The following is a 7,320-nucleotide window of genomic DNA, read 5'->3' as shown; positions in this document are numbered from 1 at the left end:
CGAGAAAACGAACAGTAAAGCTGACCTCGGGAGTGACTCTTACTTTGGAGTCTGCTGTAATGCAATCGGATTTATAAATCTTTAATTGAAGTTGGTTTGTTATAAATGCTTAATGATGACATGATGTCCAAAAGGCTGTTGGAGGGCATTAGTGATCATGGAAGAGTTACAGAGCTGAGGTGCTGCTGTAAATAACCCAGCATCTGCACAGGGTTTGCATTGTGTCCCTAGCATCTGGGACTTGTAAGGGGGTAGCTGGGTGTATGGGTTGAATTCTGTAACAGTAGTTCTATCAGGCAGTATGGGAGCTATCAAGACTTTCGTTGCGTGGGAAAGAAATGACATTATTTGCAATCTCTTTTAATTAACCCTTAGGACATTCACCTCTTCAAAGCAGTTCCCAATGCATGAAGTACACTCCTTGGCACAGAACCCTCTTTTGGTGATTTAGGTGGGACTTTACATGGTGTATCATTTTTGTACTGGCCTCCTGCACTGAGGAGAACGTCATCTCAAAAAAAGTAGCAAGCAAATAATTTTTAGGCCCTCTTATCTCCTTCCCCTCTCTGTGTTCCCTTATCCTTTAATCAGGGCCGGGGGGACATCTTTACATATATTACTCAGGGCTGTGTTTAAGCATGTCTGGATTAATGTGGCTTTATGGCTGAAGGGGTTGATTCTTGACTCAAAAAACCCCTCATGGTATGTCATTTTTACATTGGACAAGGGTGTCAGACAAGCTCACCCTGCATGCTTTCCTGAAGCTTTCCCCCTGCATCATTTATCCTGGAAAAGGCCAATTGCCAGAGTATGATTGCTTTACTTCCCTGCTTATTTGGAGAGATTAAGCCCCATTAGCAGATAGCAAATTCTTGCTGTAATTGTCCTGAAGTGTAAAGTGCCAGCCTCCTGACAACTGTAAATAAATAGGATTGGGCAATATTATTAACCACTGCAGAAATGTTGTCCTCTCTTGAAACATTTCAATTTGAACATAATTAATCTGACTGGAATGGTGTATAGCCGGGTACTTCCAGCATCTGTGACTTGCAAATTGAAGAGGAGGAAAAGCTGGAGATGCAACAGGCTGCACTGTATTATAAGCAGACAAGGAAGAAATGACAGAAAGCAGGGTCTCTTTTATAGTGACTTGCATAGAGGCTCCATCTTAGTGGAATAGCACAAAACCTCCCTTAAGGCCCAGTTTTGGGAAAGCACATGCATAAGTCAATTCCTGTTCAGGACAGTATTTCAGCACAAGTTTAACTTTAACCACAACTCTAAGTGTTGATTCCCGAATCAGGGCCTGATTGGATTCCCCAGTGGCTGCATTCCAGCAGCCATCGCGCTGAAAGGCAGTGTTTTCAAATCAGGATTATTATTTGTTTATTTCATATAGACTTTCCTTTCTCAGAACTGTGCTAGCAAAACAGGCTAGTGACGAGGAACTTTCGGATGGTTCAGAGCCCACCTTTGCACACGGTACGGATCCAGAAACTAAAAGGTTCTCTCTCCTAGCCTTGATTCAGCAGGGCCCTCCAGGGTGTGTAGCGAAGATGGATGGGTTGATATGCTCTGGGGGAAATGCGAATGGAGGCTACAGGGGGGGCTCAGTTATAGTTCTATGCAAAGCAAGTAAGTCCCAGATCACGAGCACACATTCTCCCTTACTCCAACATGCACTGAGGCAGCCAAGGCTGGGCATGTTAGAGAAGAACTGAGCAATATTCAGCAAATTTGTTATGTGTTTGGCTACTGGTTCCCCTCGTAGGCCCTTATTCCTGCTACTAAGTGAGAGTAATTCACCCTATAGTACTCTCATTAATGGAGGTTCGTCTTTTTCTTATGCTCTTCCTAGTCCTGTTTGTCCCTGGTTACCTAATATTACCTAATTTTTACACATGCAACACACTGCATCTGCTCTGAGGGATCAAGCCCAAAGCAGCGATTGAGGAGTGAATGTGAACTGCTGTGTTCCTATTGACCAGAGAAGCCTAGGGACAATAAGACAGGAGACGCTGCAATGAATGTTCTAACCTGCACCCGGAGACAGGGATGTGGAGAAGAATGAGGAATGTTCTGGGGTTTCTTTAATGTCTTCATTTTTATGGGATTACTTTTCTATTTTTAATTAAGAGTTAAGGGAATCCAAGCAGGTATTTTATGGTTGTTCACTACACATCACTCATGTTTGGTTCAAAGATGCATCCATGTTCATCATCAGCTTTTCCGAATTATTCAAATCTCTTGAATTTGCAAAATTAGGCTAGAAATCTTCTGAGAACTTACTGCAGCTTGTACCTCAGACCGATCCCAGAATGACAAAGTAATTTAACAACGAGAAGAAAACAAAAATCTTCTGAAGATACCGTGCCACTACTTGCCTTTATTTTCTCTCAAAGTGATGAGAAAATAATTTCATAATTATGTCTCCAGTGCATGAAAATGACAAGTACACATTCACCCAACATCTGTGGATTCCACAAATTCCCACTTGCTACGCTCAGTCATGTCTATACTCATGACATTTTTAAAACTGCGAGCCAAATCCTGCTCTCACTTATATGAAAGGAGATCAAAGAAATTACTCCAGATTGGTACACATGTAGCTGAGAGCAAAATTTGGCCCTTTACGTACAGTAGGCAGGAAGGTTAGCATGTGAGTAGCTTGGCAAATAATGTGCTGCCTTATTATATAACCCGTATCTCTGGAATTAAAGCTTAATCACAAACTGAGGCTTGGAGACAAATCAGAAAGGACTCACTCACATTAACAATAATACAGCCAGCTTGCATAAGCAATGAGGAGGGTTTTCGGTTTTTTTGTTTTTTTTTTGTTTTTTTTTGTTTTTAATTTTTAAGTCTAAGCCACTGTGTAAAGGAAGTGAGCCTGCCAGTTCTATTCTGCTGCAAGCCTATAGCTCCTCTCCAGAATATAAAGGTTCCTGCCAGAGCTATGGTGAAACACAGAATTTTGTATGGCATCCTGGGGCCAAACAAGCTCCTGATCGAAGCAATAAATTCACATCCCAAACGTAAAAATAATATTGGGATTGCTTTAAACTAAGGTTATGGAATATGGATTTAATTAGCCACTGGGTGGATTCTGAATAGCAGTTAGTGTTGCATATTTATTCTGGTTTAGACATTTTTGTAGGTTTTTTGTTTTTTTTTTTTAAATCCTGTTAGAATAATTTGCCTAAAGGGTGGAGAGTCTCTTTGTTGACTGAAGGAGGATGGATGGTCTTGTGGTTAAGACTGGCCCAAGACTGAGTGGACTGGGTTCTATTGCTGGCTCTGTAACAAACTCCCTGTGTGACTGTGGGCAAGTCATTTAAGGGCCAGAGTTTCCAAAAAGTTCCATATAGGGAAGGTCTACACTTTCAGGGGTATGCACAGTACAGACACTGCATGCCCAGCTAACACTGGTATCAATGACAGTGTACACACTGAGGCACTGCTTATGTGACTGGAGCGGAGTGCCCTACATACCTGAACCCCAGAGTATAAACCCAACATGGGCTCTTTTATTGCCCAGGCAGTGCCCCTGCCTGCCCGTCAACACTGTTCTTTCTAGCACTGTCCTGTTCTGCTGCCACAACCTTTGACTTCTGCCTCTCCCCTGCCACAACCTTCCCTGCAGCAGGAACCTTTTCCTGCAGCCTGGAGCTACACACCACAGTGACAAGTGTGCGCACAGCCTGCCTGTCAGGGCAGCATGCTGCTGTAAGTGCAGCCACAGCCTTGGGCAGCTCAATGAAATGGTCACTGAGAACAAAGGGAGCTGCTGGGTGCTAGGTTTAAAAACCTGCCCAATTCATCCAGCTGCCGAAATAGAATCACTCCACACCTGACCTCTCCGTTCCATCCTCAGAGGACACCTGCCTAACACCTTGATGAGCTTAAATTCATAACTGTGCTAGACATCAAAAATCTTTGATTTAATAAAAACACTAAAGGAGGACTTGTGGCACCTTAGAGACTAACAAATTTATTTGAGCGTAAGTTTTCGTGAGCTACAGCTTTATGGGTCACTGGCTTTATGGGTCATTACTACAATCTGTAACCCATCAACTGTCCTTTGTCCTATGGTGTTAACTCCCCATTTCCCCTTGAATGGTCTCTTGCAACATGTGTTAACTCCTTATCTGTTTCACTCTTGTGTTTAAATGTGAAGCCCGGAGTGCCTTTCCTGGACATGAAGAAGAGCTCTGTGTAAGCCTGAAAGCTTGTCTCTGCCATCAACAGAAGCTGGTCCAATCAAAGATATTACCTCACCCACCATGTCTCTATATAGGAATATACCTTTTGGGGCCCCACTGGGGGGTTCTAAGCAATTGTCTCTGTGTTTCAGTTCCTCATGTGTAAAAGAGAATTAGTTCTCCCTTAGCAGACAGGGCGTTGGAAGAACTGTTACTTATGATTTAACTTTGACTTCTGTATCAGAGCTGGATGAAAGGCTGAGAAGAGGACAATGGGTTCTTCTTGCCAAAACTGGTTTGCCCATTACTGTATGTAACCCATCAAAGGGAAAACACTCAGTCTGGCATGAATATGTTAGTTGAATTTAAACTCAGGATAGTGGTGGGACTTATGAATCTCATCACGTATATTTGTATAGTGTCCCACATACTCAATTTCCAGTAGAATGAGTCAAAATATGAACTCACCCATTTGGACCAAATTGCAAACGCTGGCAGTGTCTGAAAATTGGACCTTGAATCTCAACTGCATTCAGAATCAGCCTGGGCTTGGGTTTGATCTGCATTCATAGACCAGCAGTGTTTGACAGCAGATATTTTAAAATGGCTAGTAGTCCTAGTTCCATCTCTGGTGAAACAAAGCAAATTGTTCTGAGTCATGATTGCCCCCACACTTCCAGTTCTAATTGGTGAGCCACTGAATTCTATTGTGATTTCAACAATGCTTTCCTATGGGTTCGCAATTCAATTTGAACTAGCTATAAAGTTAAACAAACAAACAAAAAGACTTGTTTGAACCAAACTTAGAAAGGTTAATGAAGTGCTAACAAAGTAAATGAAAAAAAAAAAAAGAAAATGAAAAAAGGGGGGGGGGGCAGATTTACATCCCAAGTTTCGCAAAATAACTTATCCCACATTTCTCATTAAAAATGGTGCTTGCATGAGAATCCAAAGTAAGTGGTTTGTGAACTCAGCTCATGGGTCAAGTTAGCACCAACATGAGTGGATTGCACCCACTAACATCTGGAGTGAATTTGGCTTTATACCTGATTTATTATTCAAAACACTTCAGTAACTGGCACGATAGCATGATTCATTTTTGCCTGTGGGTGCGCAGAAAGAAAATCTACAAAAACCCCACAGGATAGTCATAACTAACCTGTAGTACCTCTCACCTACTGTACATGATGAAAGGCTAAAAAGTACCTACCAGATGCTTTGAATCAGCTGGCAAAGTAGTAAGTTAAAACTCACCTGCAATGTAACCCGGAAGGCCTTCATTCTGCAGACATATGTGCACGTATTTAACTTTAGGCATATTACTCATTCCATTGATTTCAATGGGACTACACATATATAAAGATAAGCAGGTCCATACATGTTTGAAAGGATAGGGACCTGAGAATGGAAACTTTAGAAGTGTGAAGACAGATTGCAAACTCATTGCAGGACAAATTTCCAAAATATTCCTGCTGAAGTCACGAGGGTTTTTTGCACAGATGTGCTTCTCATTGCTAACAGCAAATATTGAACATGATTTGATAAATGGATGGCAAATGGCTTTTTTTGTAGAAGTGCTTCCACTGTTCAAGTCTGTATCATTGTGAAGGGCTGTATTTATTTATTCCTAATGTTTATTTCTGTGAATTGCAAAGAGGAAAGAATTGTGGCATTTGTTGATACAAGTGTAACACACCGCCTAAGTGGGCGTAATCATGTTTGGCACGTTACAGATGCAATTAAAGAACACAACCGAAATATCTGTTACAGATAACTAATGATGAAATAATCATCATATGGACATCAGGTAACAGGAGATCAATATGGCAAAGAGATAAGGTGGGCGGAAAATAAATACAGGGCACTGACTAGCTTTTATTTCAGGATATGGGCCCTTCTACACTTTCATATAGCATGGACATCCCTTTAGTTAGAAAAGGGACTGGATTCACAAAGAAACATAGGTGTGACGATGCCGAGTATCACCACACCTAACTTTTCATGGACTAGAAAATCACAGGGACTCTTAAAGCCTGGTTAGGTATCCAGGGCACACAGACAGTGAATGCGGAGAGAGACACACTTTCATTTGGGACTCACAAAAACAAGCATGATAGGCAGTGCCTCTCCTAAACTAGCCAATGGGAGGTGCCAAGTTGGTGGGGGTGGGGTGTGCTAAACCCCGCCCTGCTCAGCAATAAGTGTCTAGGTTCAGGCTGCAGAGAGGTGCTTTGTTGTGCTTGGGGGTTAGGGGAGGAAATCCCACATAACTTTTAGCCCAGTGGTTAGGGGGACTCTCCTGGGGTGTGGGAGCTCCTCAGTTCAAGTCTCCCCTCCATCTGATTTGAAGATAATCTGTCCCCTCTCAGGGGAGTGCCCTAATCACTGGGCTGTGGGATAGTTTGATGTGGGTCAATCTCTACCGTTGAAGCAGCTCCACTGTGGATAAATATTTTTTTTTAAAAATGGAGCGGGGGACTGGATTCTGGGTCTCCCACCTCGGTGCTCTAACCACTAAACTGGTAGGGTCAATTTCATGCTTGCTCTCTACCCCTTTTGATCCAATCCCTCTACTCCAATGATTTTTTTAAAATTATTTGTTCACCGCGGAAAAGCTTCAACAGGAAACTGGAACCAGCAGTCTCGCAGGTGAGTAACCTAACCACTGGGCTAAAAGTTATTAGGGAAGTCTGCCTTCTTCCTTAGCCAGTTTGTGTCAGCTTGTCTATAGAGGCCCAGTCTGGTAGGGGGAACTCTGCGCACCCTTACCTGATCAGGTCCCGCCACTGGCTTAGGTGGAGGAATGCCTAACTTCTGGTTCATGTGTCACTCTGGAGTTGAGGTGTCTGGCTGCCTGATGTGGCACTGCAGTGTGGGTTTTATGTATGTATGCATTTATTTTTTTTATTTTGTATGTTGGTAGTACCTAGGAGCCCCATGATAGCACCATGGATTAGGACAGAACAAAAAGATGGTCCCTGTCCCCAAAGACCTTACTGAGTTAGTGTATACAATCTATCTATGTATCTATCTATAACATATAATAATGTTAATATATTATCATATAGAAAGTTCATCAGTCTTGTTTCATGCCCCACTTGCTGGGTAATAACCTGAG

This window comes from Lepidochelys olivacea (genome assembly GCF_965140295.1).
Source record: "Lepidochelys olivacea isolate rLepOli2 genome assembly, chromosome: 14".
NCBI lineage: Eukaryota > Metazoa > Chordata > Testudines > Cheloniidae > Lepidochelys > Lepidochelys olivacea.
This window is presented reverse-complemented; position numbering follows the sequence as displayed.